The following is a 20,698-nucleotide window of genomic DNA, read 5'->3' as shown; positions in this document are numbered from 1 at the left end:
TCAAAACCGCACACAACCCAGGCAAAAAATCGGTGGAAGATCTAAATAGACATTTCTCAAGAGAAGACATACAGATGACCAAAAAACAAATGAAAAGATGCACAACATCACTAATTATTAGAGAAATGCAAATCAAAACCACAATAAGGTATCACCTCACACAGGTCATAATGGCCATTATCAAAAAATCTACAATCAATAAGTGCTGGAGAGGGTGTGGAGAAAAAGGAACCCTCCTACAACTATACTCCAATAAAATTTTAAAAAATAAAAGTAAATATATATATATATAACCCACAAGGACCTACTTTATAATACAAGGAACTCTGCTCAATACTCTTTAATAATCTAAATGGGAAAAGAATTTGAAAAAACATAGATACATGTATATGTATAACTGAATCACTTTGCTGTACACCTGACAATAATACAATATAGTTAATCAACTATACTCCTATATAAAATAAATTTTTTGGAATTCCATGGCATTCCACTTGTTAGGAATCTGTGCTTTCACTGCCAAGAGCCCAGGTTCAATCCTTGGTTGGAGAAGTAGGATCCCACAAGCCATGCAGTGTGGCCAGAAAAATGTTTCTTAAACAAACAATAAAATGATCATAGGAATCTCTGTCAAACACTTTCCTGAAATCTAGATATACCATGTCTGCACCACATGCACACACATGCAAGTGGAAATGGCCTGATTTGCTCTGCGAGAGCCCACATAACTGCTAATAATCATCACAGTGGCTTCTGAAAGCTCATGCTCTTCAAGATTCTAGTCTAGTATTTTGTAAAGATGTGATACCAGGCTCCCTGATTTGTGGTTTTGACAATCCAATTTCCACTCCTTATTAAAGGTGAGGGTAAAAATTTAAATAAAAAAAGAAAAAGAAGCAAATGGGACCTAATGAAACTCAAAAGCTTTTGCACAGCAAAGAAAACCATGGGGGAAACAAAAAGACTACTGAAGGGGAGAAAATATTTGCAAATAATATGACCAATAAGGGTTAATGTCAAATATATATAAACAGCTCAATAATAAAAATACAAACAACTCAATTAAAAGATGGTCAGAAGTCCTGTATATATATGTGTATATATATATATATATATACACATATATATACATATATATATACACATATACACACACATATATACATATATAAATATGGATGGATCTAGAGGGTATTATATTTAGTAAAATAAATCAGACAGAGAAAGAGACAGAGGGACAGCAAGACAGCAGAGTAGAAAAATGTGAGCTCATTCCTTTTCACAACAATGCCAGAATCACAACTAACTACTGAACAACCATCTAGAAAAAAACTTGGAAATTACCAAAAGTGGTACCCTACATCCAAAGTCAAAGAAGAAGCCACAGTGAGATGGTTGGAGGAGCACAATCACAATAAAATCAAATCCTATACCCAATGGATGGGCAACCTATAAACTGGAAGATAATTATACCACAGAAATTATCCCATAGGAATGAAAGTCCTGAGCCCGACATCAGGTTTCCCACCCTGGGGGTCTGGAAAATGGAGGAGGAGCTCCCAGAGATTCTGGCTTTGAAGGCCAGTGAGGTTTGAACACAGGAATACCACAGGACTGGAGGAAACAGAAACTCCACTCTTGGAGGGTGCACACAAGATCCCGTGTTCACCAGGACCCAGTGAAAAAAGCAGTGACCTCATAAAAGACTGGGCCAGACCCACCTGCTAATATTGGAGGGTCTCCTCCGGAGGCAGAGGGTGACTATGGCTCACTGTGGGGACAAAAACATTGGCAGTGGCATTTCTGGTGAGTAATCATTCGCATGAGTCACCCTGGAGGCTGCCATTTTCTACCCAAGTCCTAGTGCCACCCAACAGCCTATAGGCTCCAGTGCTGGGATATCTCAGGCCAAACAACCAACAAGGCAGGAACACAGCCCCACCCATTAGCAGAAAGTTGCTTAAAATCTTCTTGAGCATGGCCCTGCCCACCAGAGGGACAGGACTCAGCTCCACCCACCAGTGGGCAGAAGCCAGACCCTCCCACCGGGAAGCCTGCACAAGCCTCTTAGACAGCCTCATCCACTAGAAAGCAGACAGCAGAAGCAAGAAGAACTACAGTCCTGTAGCCTGTGAAACAGAAACCACAATCACAGAAAGTTAGAAAAAAATGAGACAGCAGAATAATATATCCCAGTTGAAGGAACAAAATAAAACCCCAGAGGAACAACTTAGTGAAGTGGAGATAGGCAATGTACAGGAAAAAGAATTCAGAGCAATGATAGTGAAGATGGTCCAAGAACTCAGAAAAAAAGAATGGGGGCACAGATCAAGAAGATGCAAGAAATGCTTAACAAAGACCTAGAAGAATTAAAGAAAAACAAACTGAGCTGAGCAATACAATAACTGAAATGAAAAATACACTAGAAGGAACCAATAGCAGAGCAACTGAGGCAGAAGAATGAATAAGTGAGCTGGAAGACAGAATGGTGGAAATCATTGCTGTGAAACAGAATAAAGAAACAAGAATGAAAAGAAATGAGCACAGTCTCAGAGACCTCTGGGACAACATTAAACACACCAACATTTGCATTATGGGGTCCCAGAAGGAGAAAAGAGGGAGAAGGGACCTGAGAAAATATTTGAAGAGATAATAGCTGAAAACTTCCCTAACATGGGAAAGGAATCTCTTACTCAAGTCCAGGAAGGGCAGAGAGTCACAGGCAGGCCACTCCAAGAAGGAACTCGCTGATACACATAGGAATCAAATTAACAACATTAAAGACAAAGAAAAAAATACTAAAGCAACAAGTGAAAAGCAGCATAATGTACAAGGGAATTCCCATAATATTATCAGCTGATTTCTCAGCAGAAACTCTGCAAGCCAGAAGGGGGTGGCATGATATATTTAACATGATGAAAGGGAAGAACAAACAGCCAAGAATACTGTTCTCTCTTTCACATTCAATGGAGAATCAAAAGAGTTACAGACAAGCAAAAGCTATGAGAATTAAGTACCAGCAGATCAGCTTTGCAACAAATGTTAAAGGAATTTCAGTAAGTGGAAAAGAAAAGTCCACAACTAGAAACAAAAAAATTACTAATGGAAACGCTCACCATTAAAGACAAACATACAGTAAATGTAGGAAATCATCGGCACACAAATATGATATCAAAACCAGCAATTATGAGAAGAGGAGAGCACAAATTCAGGAGATTGGAAACACATTTGAAATGAAAAGAACAGCAACTTAAAACAATCTCATTTATATATAGACTGCTACATTGAAACCTCATGGTAACCACAAACTGACAATGTACAATAGATACACACACACAAAAAGGAAAAGGAATCCAAACACAACACTAAAGTTAATCATCAAATCACAAAAGAAGAGAACAAAATAGGAAGGGAAGAAAAAAGGCCTACAAAAACAAACCCAAAACAATTAAGGACATGGCAATAGGAACATATATCGATAATTACCTTAAACGTAAATAGAATATAGGATCCAATCAAGCGACATTGACTGAATGGATACAAATACAAGACCCATATACATGCTCCTACAAGAGACCCAATTCAGATGTAGGGACACATACAGACTGAAAGTGTAGGGGATGGAAAAAGGTATTCCATGCAAATGGAAATCAAAAGAAAGCTGCAGTATCAATATTCATATCAGACAAAATAGACTTTAAAATAAAGACTGTTACAAGAGACAAAGAAGGACACTACATAATGATCAAGGGATCAATACAAGAAGAAGATATAACAATTATAAATATATACACACCCAATATGAGAGCACTCCAGTTTGTAAGGCAAATACTAACAGGCATAAAAGAAGAAATCAACAGTAACACAATAATAGTGGGAGACTTTACATCCCACTTTCACCAATGGACAGATCATCCAGACAGAAGATCAATAAGGAAACACAGAGTTTAAATGGCACATTAGATGAGATGGACTTAATTGATATTTATATAGCATTCCATCCAAAAGCAGCAGAATACACAATCTTTTCAAGTGCACATGGAACATTCTCCAGGACTGATCACGTGCTGGGCCAAAAAGTGAGCCTCAGTAAATTTAAGAAAACTGAAATCATACCTAGCATCTTTTCTGACCAAAATGCTATGAGATTAGAAATCAACTACAAGAAAAAAAGAACTAACAAGTGGATGATAAACAATACCCTACTAAATACCCAATGGATCACTGAAGAAATCAAAGAGGAAATCAAAAAATATCTAGAAACGAATGAAAATGAAAGCATGATGATCCAAAACTTATGGGCCATTTTTTTTTTAAAATTAACCTTTTAATTTAAGATCATAGAATCACATGAAGTTGTAAGAAATAATACAGAGAGATCTGGTTTTTTTAAACTCAGTTCCCCCAATGGTAACACCTTTCAGACTTACAGTATAATATCAGAACCAGGTTATTGACATTGATTAGTCAAGAAAGTTTCATTAGCTCAAGGATCCCTTTTGTTTTTTCTTTTATAGTCACATCCACCTTTACTGCCTTCTTCCTTGCATATTCATTGTTACGGTATAATTTTGGGGGTTAAACTCCCTCTCCAAATTTTATTGAGATATTATTGACATGCAGCACTGTATAAGTTTAAGGTGTCTAACATAATGCCTTACATATATTAAAATAATTACCACAAAATGTTAGTTAACATCCATCATGTTATATAGCTACAAAAAATATTTTTTTCTTATGATGAGAACTCCTGTGGTTTACTCTCTCAACAACTTTCAAATATAGCATACAGCAGTGTTAACTATAGTCATCGTGTTGTACATTATGTCCCCAGAACTTATTTGTCTTATAACTGGAAGTTTTTACTTTGTGACCACATTCATCCAACTGCCAAACCCCTATACCCTGCGTCTGGTAACCACAAAATTTGATCTCTTTTTCTATGAGAATTTTATTAATGTTGTTGTTGTTTAGATTCTACATATAAGTGAGATCATACAGTATACGCTTTCTCTGGCTGACATTTCACTTAGCATAATGTTCTCAAGGTCCATCCATGTTATTGAAAATGACAGATTTCCTCATTTTTATGGCTGAATAATGTTCCATTGTCTCTATATGCCACAACCTCATTATCCATTCATCTATTGGTGAACACTTAGGTTATTTCTATATTTTGGCTGTTATATATAATGCTGGATAAACATTGAGATACAGATATCTCTTCAACACACTGTTTTCATTTCCTTCTTATTTATACCCAGAAGAAGAATTGTTGGATCATATGATAGTTCTATTCTTAAGTGTTTGAGGAATGTTCATACTGTTTTACATAGTGGCTGTATTAATTTACTATCCCAGAAACTGTGTACAGGGGATCACTTTCCTCTAAATCCTTGTCAGCATTTGTTATTTCTTTTCTTTTCATTATAACAATTTTAACAGGTGATATCTCATTATGGTTTGAGTATGCATTTCCTTAATGACTAGAGATGTTGAGCACCTTTTCATATCTTTGTTGGTCTTTTATATATCTTTTTGGAAAGATGTCTACTCAGGTCATTGGACCATTTTTCAATTGGATTAGTACTTGTTTTTGCTATTCAGTTGTATGAGTTCTTTACATAATTTGGATATTATTCTCTGATCAGACAGATTGTTTGCAAATGTTTTCTCTCATTTCGTAGGTTGTCTTTTCATTTTGTTCATGGTTTCCTTTGTTGTTCAGAAGCTTTTAAATTTCGTATAGTCCCACTTGTTTATTTTTGATTTTTCTGCCTGTGTTTTAGGTGTCATATGCAAAATATCATTGTCAAGACCAATGTCAAGGAGGTCTTCTCCTATGTTTTCTTCCAGGAGATTTATAATATTAGGTCTTATATTCATTTGGGTTTTTAATCCATTTTGAGTTTATTATTGTATATGGTGTGAGGAAATGTTCTATTTTTATTCTTTTATATGTAGATGTTCAGTTTTCCCAGCACCACTTATTGAAGAGACTGCCTTTTCTCTTTTGTATAGTCTTGTTTCTTTTGTCTTAGGTTAATTGACCAAAAGTGCTTGGGTTTATTTCTGAGCTCTCTATTCTGTTCCATTCTTCTATGTATCTGTTTTTGGGTCAGTACCATGCTGTTTTCATTTTTGTATCTTTGTAGTATATTCTGAAGTTAAGAAGCGTGGTAACTCCAGTTCTATTCCTCTTTCTCAAGATTGCTTTGGCTATTCAGGATCATTCGTGTTTCTATACATATTTTAAAATTATTTCTTCTGGTTCTGTGAAAAATGTCCTGGGTATTTTGATATGGATTCCATTGGATCTGTAGATTGCCTTGAGTAGTACAGTCATTTTAGCAATATTAATTCTTTCAATCAATGAACACAGCATATATTTTCATCTGTTTGTGTCTTCTTCAACTTCATTCATCCGTGTCTTATAGTTTCCAAGTACAGATGTTTTACTTCCTTAGGTTAGTTTATTCCTAGGTATTTTATTCTTGTTGAGGTGATTGTAAGTGGGATTGATTTTTAAATTTTTAATTCTGATAGTTTGTTGTTAGTATATAGAAATACAACAGATATCTATATATTAATTTTGTATCCTGAAATATAACCAAATTCATGATGAGTTCTAGGAGGTTTCTGGTGGGATCTTTAGGATTTTCTTTCTATAGTATCCTATCATTTGAAAAGAGTGACAGATTTAATTCTTCCTTTCCAATTTGAATTATTTTTATTTCTCTTTTTATTGTCTGATTGTTTGGCTAGGATTTCCAATACTATGTTGAATAAAAGTGGAGAGAGTAGGCATCCTTGTCTTCCTTCTGATCTTAGAGGAAATGCTTTCAGATTTTCACAATTGAATATGATGTTAGATTTGTGCTTATAACATATGGCTTTTATTATGTTGACGTTTGTTCCCTCTATACTCACTTTCCAGAGAATTTTTATTATAAAAGTGTGTTGAATTTTGTCAAAAGCATTTTCTGCATCTATTGAGAAGATTATATGATTTTTATTTTTCATTTTGTAAATTTGGTGTATCACATTGATTGATTGGTAGATATTGAACCATCATTGCATGCCTGGAATAAATCACATTTGATCATGATGCATCATCCTTAATGTATTGTTTATTTCTATTTTGCTAATAATGTTTGCATCTATGTTCATTGGTGATATTGACCTTTTACAAAATGACGTAAAATATGATGTCAAAAACAGTAACAGAGGGGGATGAGGAGAAAAATGCAGGGTTCTTAAATGCATTTAAAATTAAGAGATCAGGAACTTAAAATAATCATACATATATATTGAGTATATATAAACTACATATATAGAGACATATATATCTTTATTGCCAATAAAAAGTCTATAATAGATACACACACAAAACCAGAAAGGAATCCAAACAAAACAGTAAGGATAGTCATCAAATCACAAAGGAAGAGAGAGGAAAAGAAGAAAGGAACAAAAAGAAACTGCAAAAACAACACCCAAACAATCTTTTTCAATGTCAAAAGTACATACCTATCTATAATTACTTTATAAAATTGAATAAATGTTCCAATTAAAATACACAAAGTGGCTAAAAGGATATAAAAATAAGATCCATATATATGCTGCCTACAAAAGATGCACTTCAGATTTAAAGACACACAGACAGAAAGTGAGAGAATGGAGAAAGGTATTCCACACAAATGGAAGTCAAAGATAACCAGGGTTGAAATACTTATATCAGACAAAATATACTTTAAAACGGGAGTGTAACAACCACCAAAAAGACAAAGATCATTCCAAAAAGATATAACAATTATAAATATACATGCACCAACATGGGAGAACCTAAATACGTAAAGCAAACACTAACAGACATAAAGAGAGAAATTAACAGTAAAAAAAAAATAGTAGGGGAGTTTAACACCCCACTTACATCAATAGATAGATTATCCAGAATGAAAATCACTAAGGAAACCCTGTCCATAAGTGACATATTAGACCAAATGAACTTAATAGATAAATATAGAACATTCCATCAAAAAGCAGCAGAATATATATTTGTTTCAAGTGCACATGGAACATTCTCTAGGGTAGATCATGTACAAGGTCACAAACAAGTCTCAGTAACTTTAAGAAAACTGAAATTAAATCAAACGATTTTCTTCTGATCACAATGCTATGAGACTAGCAATCAACCAGAAGAAAAAAACTGCAAAATCCACAAACACGTGGAGGCTAAACAGTATGTTACTAAATAACCAATGAATCACTGAGGAAATAAAAGAGGAAATCAAATACCTGGAAACAAATGAAACAAAACACTGATCCAAAATTCATGGGATGCAGCAAAGGCAGTTCTATGAGTGAAGTTTAGTGATACAAGCCTATGATAGGAAACAAGAAACATTTCAAACAATCAATGTAACCTTACACCTAAAGGAACAAAAAGCAAGAACAATTAAAATCCAACATTAGTAGAAGGAAAGAAATCATAAAGATCAGAGCACAAGTACATAAAATACAGATTAGAGGAGCTTGGGAAGATGGCACAAGAGTAAGATGCGGAGATCACCTTCCTCCCCACAGATACACCAGAAATACATCTACACGTGGAGCAACTCCTACAGAACACCTACTGAAGGCTGGCAGAAGACCTCAGACCTCTCAAAAGGCAAGAAACTCCCCATGTACCTGGGTAGGGCAAAAGAAAAAAAAGAAAAAGCAGAGACAAAAGAATAGGGACGGGACATGCACCAGTGGGGGGGAACTGTGAAGGAGGAAAGGTTTCCACACACTAGGGAGCCCCTCCATGGGCAGAGACTGTGGGTGGCAGAAGGGGGGAGCTTCGGGGCCGTGGAAGAGAACACAACAACAGGGGTGAGGAGGGCAAAGCGGAGAGATTCCCACACAGAGGATCGGTGCCAACAGGTATGCACCAGCCCGAGAGGCTTGTCTGCTCACCCGCCGGGGCAGGCGGGGCTGCGAGCTGAGGCTCGGGCTTTGGTCGGAGTGCAGGGAGAGGACTGGGGTTGGCTGCGTGAACACAGCCTGAAGGGGTTAGTGCACCACGACTAGCCAGAAGGGAGTCCGGAAAAAGGTCTGGAGCTGCCGAAGAGGCAAGAGACTTTTTCTTCCCTCTTTGTTTCCTGGTGCGCGAGGAGAGGGGATTTGGAGTGCTCCTTAAAGGAACTCCAGAGACGGGCACGAGCCGTGGCTAAAAGCACGGAACCCAGAGACGGGTGGGAGACACTAAGGCTGCTGCTGCCACCACCAAGGGACCTGTGTGTGAGCACAGGTCACTATCCACACCCTTCTTCCAGGGAGCCTGTGCAGCCTGCCACTGCCAGGTTCCCGGGATCCAGGGACAACTTCCCCAGGAGAATGCAGGGCGGGCCTCAGTCTGGTGCAACGGCACGCCGGCCTCTAACGCTACAGGCTCGCCCCGCACTCCACGCCCCTCCCTCTCCCTGGTCTCAGTGAGACAGAGCTTCCGAATCAACTGTTCCTTTAACCCCACCCTGTCTGAGCAAAAAACAGACTCCCTCCAGCAACCTACACGCAGAGGCAGGGCCAAATCCAAAGCTGAGCCCCTGTGAGCTGTGAGAACAAAGAAGAGAAAGGGAAATCTCTCCCAGCAGCCTCAGAAGCAGCGGATTAAAGCTCCACAATCAACTTGATGTACCCTACATCTGTGGAATACATGAATAGACAACGAATCATCCCAAATTGAGGAGGTGGACTTTGAGGGCAAGATTTATGATTTTTTTGCCTTTTCCTCTTTTTGTGAGTCTGTATGCGTATGCTTCTGTGTGAGATTTTGTCTGTATAGCTTTGCTTCCACCATTTGTCATAGGGTTCTATCCGTCCTTTTTTTAAAAATTTTTTTCTTAATAATTAATTTTAATTACTTTATTTTATTTTACTTTATCTTCTTTCTTTCTTTCTTTCCTTCTTTCCTTCTTTTCTTCTTTCTTTTTTTCTTTCCTTCATCCTTCCTTCCTTCCTTCCCTCCTTTCTTTCTTTCTTCCTACTTCTACTAATTCTTTCTCTCTACATTTTCTCCCTTTTATTCTGAGCCATGTAGATGAAAGTCTCTTGGTGCTGCAGCCAGGAGTCAGTGCTATGCTCTGAGAGGGGAGAGCCAAATTCAGGACACTGGTCCACAAGAGACCTCCCACCTCCACATAATATCAAACAGCAAAAATCTCCCAGAGATCTCCATCTCAACACCAGCACCCAGCTTCACTCAACGACCAGCAAGATACAGTGCTGGACACCCTATGCCAAACAACTAGCAAAACAGGAACACAACAAAACCCATTAGCAGAGGGGCTGCCTAAAATCTTGATAACTCCACAGACACCCCAAAACACACCACCAAACGTGGACCTGTCCATGAGAGAGACAAGATCCAGCCTCATTCACCAGAACACAGGCACTAGTACCCTCCACCAGGAAGCCTACACAATCCACTGAACCAACCTTAGCCACTGGGGACAGACATCAAAAACAACGGGAACTATGAACATGCAACCTGCAAAAAGGAGACCCCAAACACAGTAAGATAAGCAAAATGAGAAGACAGAAAAACACACAGCAGATGAAGGAGCAAGATAAAACCACACCAGACCTAACAAATGAAGAGGAAATAGGCAGTCTACCTGAAAAAGAATTCAGAATAATGACAGTAAAGATGATCCAAAATCTTGGAAATAGAATGGACAAAATGCAAGAAACATTTAACAAGGACCTAAAGGACCCAAAAATGAAACAAACAATGATGAACAACACAATAAATGAAATGAAAAATACTCTAGATGGGATCAATAGCAGAATAACTGAGGTAGAAGAACGTATAAGTGACCTGGAAGATAAAAGAGTGGAAATAACTACAGCAGAGAAGAATGAAGAGAAAAGAATTGAAAGAACTGAGGACAGTCTCAGAGACCTCTGGGACAACATTAAACGCACCAACATTCGAATTATATGGGTTCCAGAAGAAGAGAAAAAGAAAGGGACTGAGAAAATATTTGAAGAGATTATAGTTGAAAACTTTCCTAATATGGGGAAGGAAATAGTTAATCAAGTCCAGGAAGCACAGAGAGTCCCACACAGTATAAATCCAAAGAGAAATATGCCAAGACACATATTAATCAAACTGTCAAAAATTAAATACAAAGAAATCATATTAAAAGCAGCAACGGAAAAACAACAAATAACACATAAGGGAATCCCCATAAGTTTAACAGCTGATCTCTCAGCAGAAACTCTGCAAGCCAGAAGGGAGTGACAGGACATACTGAAAGTGATGAAGGAGAAAAACCTGCAACCAAGATTATTCTACTCAGCAAGTATCTCGTTCAGATTTGATGGAGAAATTAAAACCATTACAGACAAACAAAAGCTGAGAGAGTTCAGCACCACCAAACCAGCTTTACAACAAACCTAAAGGAACTTCTCTAGGCAAGAAACACAAGAGAAGGAAAAGACCTACAATAACGAACCCAAAACAATCTAGAAAATGGGAATAGGAATATGCATATCAATAATTATGTTAAATGTAAATGGACTAAATGCTCCCACCAAAAGACACAGATTGGCTGAATGGATACAAAAACAAGACCCATATATATGCTATCTACAAGAGACCCACTTCAGACCTAGAGACACATACAGACTGAAAGTAAGGGGATGGAGAAAGATATTCCATGCAAACGGAAATCAAAAGAAAGCTGGAGTAGCAATTCTCATATAGACAAAATAGACTTTAAAATAAAGACTATTACAAGAGACAAAGAAGGACACTACATAATGATCAAGGGATCAATCCAAGAAGAGGATATAACTATTGTAAATATTTATGCACCCAACATAGGAGCACCCCCATACATAAGGCAAACATTAACAGCCATAAAAGGAGAAGTCAACAGTAACACATTCATAGTAGGAGACTTTAACACCCCACTTTCACCAATGGACAGATCATCCAAAATGAAAATAAATAAGGAAACACAAGCTTTAAATGATACATTAAACAAGATGGACTTAATTGATATTTATAGGACACTCCATCCAAAAACAACAGAATACACATTTTTCTCAAGTGCTCATGGAACATTCTCCAGGATAGATCATATCTTGGGTCACAGATCAAGCCTTGGTCAATTTAAGAAAATTGAAATTATATCAAGTATCTTTTCTGACCACAGTGCAATGAGACTAGATATGAATTACGGGAAAAAATCTGTAAAAAATACAAACACATGGAGGCTAAACAATACACTACTTAATAATGAAGTGATCACTGAAGAAATCAAAGAGGAAATTAAAAAATACCTAGAAACAAATGACAATGGAGACACAACGACCCAAAACCTATGGGATGCAGCAAAAGCAGTTCTAAGGGGGAAGTTTATAACAATACAAGCCCACCTTAAGAAGCAGGAAACATCTTGAATAAACAACCTAACCTTGCACCTCAAGCAATTAGAGAAAGAAGAACAAAAACCCCCCAAAGCTACCAGAAGGAAAAAAATCATAAAAATCAGATCAGAAATAAATGAAAAAGAAATGAAGGAAACAATAGCAAAGATCAATAAAATTAAAAGCTGGTTCTTTAAGAAGATAAACAAATAGATAAACCACTAGCCAAACTCATCAAGAAGAAAAGGGAGAAGACTCAAATCAATAGAATTAGAAATGAAAAAGGAGAAGTAACAACTGACACTGCAAAAATAAAAAAGATCAAGAGAGATTACTACAAGCAACTCTATGCCAATAAAATGGACAATCTGGAAGAAATGGAGAAATTCTTATAAATGCACAACCTGCCAAGACTGAATCAGGAAGAAATAGAATATATGAACAGACCAATCACAAGCACTGAAATTGAAACTGTGATTAAAAATCTTCCAACAAACAAAAGCCCAGGACCAGATGGCTTCACAGGCGAATTCTATCAAACATTTAGAGAAGAGCTAACACCTATCCTTCTCAAACTCTTCCAAAATATAGCAGAGGGAGGAACACACCAAAATTCCTTCTACGAGGCCACCATCACCTTGATACCAAAACCAGACAAGGATGTCACAAAGAAAGAAAAATACAGGCCAATATCACTGATGAACATAGATGCAAAAATCCTCAACAAAATACTAGCAAACAGAATCCAACAGCACATTAAAAGGATCATACACCATGATCAAGTGGGGTTTATTCCAGGAATGCAAGGATTCTTCAATATACGCAAATCTATCGATGTGATAAACCATATTAACAAATTGAAGGAGAAAAACCATACGATTATCTCAATAGATGCAGAGAAAGCTTTTGACAAAATTCAACACCACATTTATGATAAAAACACTGCAGAAAGTAGGCATAGAGGGAACTTTCCTCAACATAATAAAGGCCATATATGACAAGCCCACAGCCAACATCATCCTCAATGGTGAGAAACTGAAAGCATTTCCACTAAGATCAGGAACAAGACAAGTTTGCCCACTCTCACCACTGTTATTCAACACAATTTGGAAGTTTTAGCCACAGCAATCAGAGAAGAAAAGGAATCCAAATCGGAAAAGAAGAAGTAAAGCTGTCACTGTTTGCAGATGACATGATCCTATACATAGAGAATCCTAAAGATGCTACCAGAAAACTACTAGAGCTAATCAATGAACTTGGTAAAGTAGCAGGATACAAAAGTAATGCACAGAAATCTCTGACATTCCTATACACTAATGATGAAAAATCTGAAAGTGAAGTCAATAAAACACTCCCATTAACCATTGCAACAAAAGAATAAAATATCTAGGAATAAACCTACATAAGGAGACAAAAGACCTGTATGCAGAAAATTATAAGACACTGATGAAAGAAATTAAAGATGATACAAATAGATGGAGAGATATACCATGTTCTTGGATTGGAAGAATCAACATTGTGAAAATGACTCTACTACCCAAAGCAATCTATAGATTCAATGCAATCCCTTTCAAACTACCACTGGCATTTTTCACAGAACTAGAACAAAAAATTTCACAATTTGTATGGAAACACAAAAGACCACGAATAGCCAAAGCAATCTTGAGATCGAAAAAAGGAGTTGGAGGAATCAGGCTCCCTGACTTCAGACCATACAACAAAGCTACAGTAATCAAGACATCATGATACTGGCATAAAAACAGAAAGACAGATCAATGGAACAGGATAGAAAGCCCAGAGATAAACCCAGGCACATTTGGACACCTTATCTTTGATAAAGGTGGCAGGAATGTACAGTGGAGAAAAGACAGCCTCTTCAATAAGTGGTGCTGGGAAAACTGGACAGGTACATATAAAAGTATGAGATTAGATCAGTCCCTAACACCATAAACAAAAATAACCTCAAAATGGATGAAAGACCTAAATGTAAGGTCAGAAACTATCAAACTCTTAGAGGAAAACATTGGAAGAACACTCTATGACATAAATCACAGCAAGGTCCTTTCTGACCCACCTCCTAGAGTAATGGAAATAAAAACAAAAGGGACCTAATGAAACTTAAAAGTTTTTGCACAGCAAAGGAAACCATAAACAAGACCAAAAGACAACCCTCAGAATGAGAGAAAATATTTACAAATGAAGCAACTGACAGACGATTAATCTCCAAAATTTACAAGCAGCTCATGCAGCTCAATAACAAAAAAACAAACAACCCAGTCAAAAACTGGGCAGAAGACCTAAATAGACATTTCTCCAAAGAAGATATACAGACTGCCAACAAACACATGAAAGAATGCTCAACATCATTAATCATTAGGAAAATGCAAATCAAAACTACAATGAGATATCATTTCACACCAGTCAGAATGGCCATCATCAAAAAATCTAGAAACAATAAATGCTGGAGAGGGTGTGGAGAAAAGGGAACACTCTTGCACTGCTGGTGGGAATGTGAATTGGTTTAGCCACTATGGAGAACAGTATGGAGGTTCCTTTAAAAACTGCAAATAGAACTACCATATGACCCAGCAATCCCACTACTGGGCATATACCCTGAGAAAACCAAAATTCAAAAAGAGTCATGTACCAAAATGTTCATTGCAGCTCTGTTTACAATAGCCCGGAGATGGAATCAACCTAAGTGCCCATCATCGGATGAATGGATAAAGAAGATGTGGCACATTAATACAATGGAACATTACTCAGCCATAAAAAGAAACGAAATTGAGCTATTTGTAATGAGGTGGATAGGCCTCGAGTCTATCATACAGAGTGAAGTACGTCAGAAAGAGAAAGACAAATACCGTATGCTAACACATATATATGGAAGTTAAGGGGAAAAAATGTCATGAAGAACCTAGGGGTAAGGCAGGAATAAAGACGCAGACCTATTGGAGAACGGACTTGAGGATATGGGGAGGGGGAAGTGTGAGCTGTGACAGGTGAGAGAGAGTCATGGACATATACACACTAACAAACGTAAGGTAGATAGCTAGTGGGAAGCAGCCGCATGGCACAGGGATATTGGCTCCGTGCTTTTTGACAGCCTGGAGGGGTGGGATAGGGAGGGTGGGAGGGAGGGAGACGCAGGAAGGAAGACATATGGGAACATATGTATATGTATAACTGATTCACTTTGTTATAAAGCAGAAACTAACACACCATTGTAAAGCAATTATACCCCAATAAAGATGTTTAAAAAAATTAAAAGAAAAGAAACAAAGGGAGAAGACACAAACCATTAGAATTAGAAATGAAAAAGGAGAAGTAACAACGGACACTGCAGAAATACAAAAGATCGTGAGTGATGACTACAAGCAACTCTATGCCAATAAAATTGACAACCTGGAAGAAATGGAGAAATTCTTAGAAAGGCGCAATCTGCCAAGACTGAATCTCGAAGAAATAGAAAATATGAACAGACCAATCACAAACACTGAAATTGAAACTGTGACTTAAAATCTTCCAACAAACAAAAGTTCAAGACTAGATGGCTTCACAGGCGAATTCTATCAAACATTTAGAGAAGAGCTAACACCTATCCTTCTCAAACTCTACTAAAATATAGCAGAGGGAGGAATACTCCCAAACTCATTCTACGAGGCCACCATCACCTTGATACCAAAACCAAAATAGGATGTCACAAAGAAAGAAAACTACAGGCCAATATCACAGATGAACAAAGATGCAAAAATCCTCAACAAAATACTAGCAAACAGAGTCTAACAGCACATTAAAAGGATGATGCACCATGATCAAGCGGGGTTTATTCCAGGAATGGAAGGATTCTTCAATATACGCAAATCAATCAATGTGATAAACCATATTAACAAATTGAAGGAGAAAAACCATATGATCATCTAAATAGATGCAGAGAAACCTTTTGACAAAATTCAACACCGATTTATGATAAAAACCCTGCAGAGGGCTTCCCTCGTGGCGTAGTGGTTGGGAGTCCGCCTGCTGATGCAGGGGACGCGGGTTCGTGCCCTGGTTCGGGAGGATCCCACGTGCCGCGGAGCGGCTGGGCCCGTGAGCCATGGTCTGAGCCTGCGCGTCCGGAGCCTGTGCTCCGCAATGGGAGAGGCCACAATAGTGAGAGGCCCGCATACCATCAAAAAAAAAAAAAAAACCCTGCAAAAAGTAGGCATAGAGAGAACTTTCCTCAACATAATAAAGGCCATATATGACAAGCCCACAGCCAACATCATCCTCAATGGTGAAATACTGAAAGCATGTCCACTAAGATCAGGAAAAGACAAGGTTTCCCACTCTCACCACTCTTATTCAACATAGTTTTGGAAGTTTTAGCCACAGCAAACAGAGAAGAAAAGCAAATAAAATGAATCCAAATCAGAAAAGAAGAAGTAAAGCTGTCACTGTTTGCAGATGACATGATACTATACATAGAGAATCCTAAAGATGCTACCAGAAAACTGCTAGAGCTAATCAATGAATTTGGTAAAGTTGCAGGATACAAAATTAATGCACAGAAATCTCTGGCAGTCCTATACACTAATGATGAAAAATCTGAAAGAGAAATGAAGAAAACACTCCCATTTACCATTGCAACAAAAAGAATAAAATATCTAGGAATTAACCTACCTACGGAGACAAAAGACCTGTATGCCAGAAAATTATAAGACACTGATGATAGAAATTAAAGATGATACAAATAGATGGAGAGATATACCATGTTCTTGGATTGGAAGAATCAACATTGCGAAAATGACTCTACTACCCAAAGCAATCTACAGATTCAGTGCAATCCCTATCAAACTACCACTGTCATTTTTCACAGAAATACAGCAAAAATTTTCACAATTTGTATGGAAACACAAAAGATACTGAATAGCCAAAGCAGTCTTGCGAACGAAAAATGGAGCTGGAGGAATCAGGCTCCCTGACTTCAGACTATACTACAAAGCTACAGTAATCAAGACAGTATGGTACTGGCACAAAAACAGAAAGATCAATGGAACAGGATAGAAAGCTCAGATATAAACCCACACACATATGGTCACCTTATCTTTGATAATGGAGGCAGGAATGTACAGTGGAGAAGGACAGCCTCTTCAATAAGTGGTGCTGGGAAAACTGGACAGGTACATGTAAATGTATGAGATTAGATCACTCCCTAACACCATACACAAAAATAAGCTCAAAATGGATTAAAAACCTTAATGTAAGGCTAGAAACTATAAAAGTGTTAGAGGAAAACTTAGACAGAACACTCTATGACATAAATCACAGCAAGATCCTTTTTGACCCACCTCCTAGAGAAATGGAAATAAAAACAAAAATAAACAAATGGGACCTAATGAAACTTCAAAGCTTTTGCACAGCAAGGGAAACCATAAACAAGACCAAAAGACAACCCTCAGAATGGGAGAAAATATTTGCCAATGAAGTAACTGACAAAGGATTAATTTCCAAAATTTACAAGCAGCTCATGCAGCTCAATAACAAAAATCAAACAACCCAATCCAAAACTGGGCAGAAGATCTTAATACACATTTCTCCGAAGAAGATATACAGACTGCCAACAAACACATGAAAGAATGCTCAACATCATTAATCATTAGGGAAATGCAAATCAAAACTACAATGAGATATCATCTCACACCAGTCAGAATGGCCATCATCAAAATATCTAGAAACAATAAATGCTGTAGAGCGTGTGGAGAAAAGGGAACACTCCTGCACTGCTTGTGGGAATGTGAATTGGTTTAGCCACTATGGAGAACAGTATGGAGGTTCCTTAAAAAACTACAAGTAAAACTGCCATATGACCCAGCAATCCCACTACTGGGCATATACCCTGAGAGAACCATAATTCAAAAAGTGTCATGTACCAAAATGTTCACTGCAGCTCTATTTACAATAGCCCATAGATGGAAACAACCTAAGTGCCCATAATTGGATGTATGGATAAAGAAGTTGTGGCTCATGTATACAATTGAATATTACTCAGCCATAAAAAGAAACAAAATTGAGCTATTTGTAATGAGGTGGATAGACCTAGAGTCTGTCATACAGAGTGAAGTAAGCCAGAAAGAGAAAGACAAATACCGTAACATTTTTGTATGGTGACATATCATGACTATATTTATTGTGGTGATAATTTTGAAATCTAGAGAAATATTGAATCAATATATTGTGTCACAGAAACTAACAGTGTTTCAGGTCAATTATACTTCAAAAATTATAAAACAAACTTAGAGATCAGATATATGGTTACCAGAGTTGGGGGGGTTTGTGGGAGGTTGAACTGGAGGAAGGTAGTGAAAAGGTACAAACACAGTTATGAAATGAATAAGTACTCTGGATATAATGTTCCACATTATAGATATAATTAACACTGCTGTATGTTATATATGAAAGTTGTTAAGGATTAAATCCCAAGAGTTCTCATCACAAGGAATTTTTTTTCTATTTCTTTGATGTTGTATGTATTTGAGATGATTGACGTTCATTAAACTTTTGTGATATTCTTTTAATGATGTATGTAAGTCAAATCGTTATGCTGTATACCTTAAACTTATACAGTGCTGTATGTCAGTTATATCTCAATATAACTGGAAGAATAAAAAAGAAAAGAGGAAAGGTCTCTAGTTAATAATCTAAGTTCCTACCTCATAACACTAGAAGAACTGCAAAATAAACCCAACAGAAGCAGAAGGAAGGAACTCATAAAGATAAGGGCCAAATAAATGCAATTTAAATAAAAATAATAGAGAAAAACAGTTAAGCAAAGAGCTGATTGTTCAAAATATTAATGAAATTTTATACCTTTAGCAAGACTGACAAAAATTTTAAAAGAGAAGAAATAAGCAGCATAAGGCATGAAACGGGATATTCTACAGATTCTACAGACATAAATATGATAATAAGGGAATATTAAAAACAACTCTACACGTGTAAATTTGACCACTTAGATTAAATGGATGAATTTATTGATAAATACAAACTACTAAAACTCAGGATGAAATAGAGCCCCTGAATAGTCTTGTAATCATTAAGAAAGCTGAATTTCTAATAAAAGTCTCCTGGAATCAAAGCTCCCCATCCAAATTATTTAACTGGAGAATTCTTACAAATACTTAAAGAATAATTATCACAAATGATGCAAAATTTCTTCCAAAAAATTGAAAATAGGGACATTTCCCAACTCATTTTATGATCCTAGTATTACCTTGATACTTAACCAGAAGAAAACAGTACAGAAAGAGAGAATGAAAGAATGGAAGAATGGAAGGAAGGGAGGGAGGAAGGAAGGAAGGGAGAAAGGAAGGAATAAAAGAAAACTACAGAGCAATTTCTCATGTTCTTATACTCAAAATATTAGCACATTGAGTCCAGCAATATATAAGAAAAAAATTACAGCATGATTATGTGGGATCCATTTCAGGTATTCAAAGCTGATTTAACATTAGAAAATCAATCAGTGTAATCCACCATATCAATAGATTAAATATAAAAATCATATGATCAACTCAATTGACATTGAAAATTCTTTCAAGAAAATCGAATCTCCATTTCTGATAAAACCTCTGAGCAAATTAGGAATAGTTTCAGAGCATGTTCTCAGCTTGATAAAGTGTATCTACAAAAAGGCTACAGCTAGCATCATACTTAACAGTGAAAGACTGATTGTGAGAGTGATGTCATCAAGATGACAACATAATTAATTCCCTATTTCATGCACCCCCACAAGAAGAGCAACTGACAACTCTTCATGGGCAAGAAACTATTGAGAAAATCCTAGAAGAGAGGGATGAAGCTGAAACATCCCCCTTTCACAACAGAGACTGAGACAGATCACATTAGAAGGGTAAGAGGAAGAACTACACACTAACTGCATTGCCCCTCCCTCAGACCACTGCAACATCACACTAAGAGGTCTCCTCTGAGACTACTGTTCCTCTAGTGGAAAAAGAGAACCTAGTGGAACAACTAGCACCCTCTAGCATTTTGGTCACTTTGTGAGAGTGATCTTGCCACATCAGGATTGCAGGGGAATCTGAGAAATCTGTGTTGGAGAAAGGAATAGAGGCTTGAAACAACCAAGAACATGGATCTTGGCAGACTGAGTCATACCTGAAGTGCCCAAGTAGTAATCCTAATCAGTGGCTTTACTTATTTGCTGAACAAAGTTTGTGATACAATATGACCAGAGAACTTAGCAGGGTGCAGATTGCCTTGATTCAGAACCTCA

Source organism: Pseudorca crassidens, chromosome X (assembly GCF_039906515.1).
Source record: "Pseudorca crassidens isolate mPseCra1 chromosome X, mPseCra1.hap1, whole genome shotgun sequence".
Taxonomy (NCBI): domain Eukaryota; kingdom Metazoa; phylum Chordata; class Mammalia; order Artiodactyla; family Delphinidae; genus Pseudorca; species Pseudorca crassidens.
Note: the sequence above shows the minus strand (reverse complement) of the source record.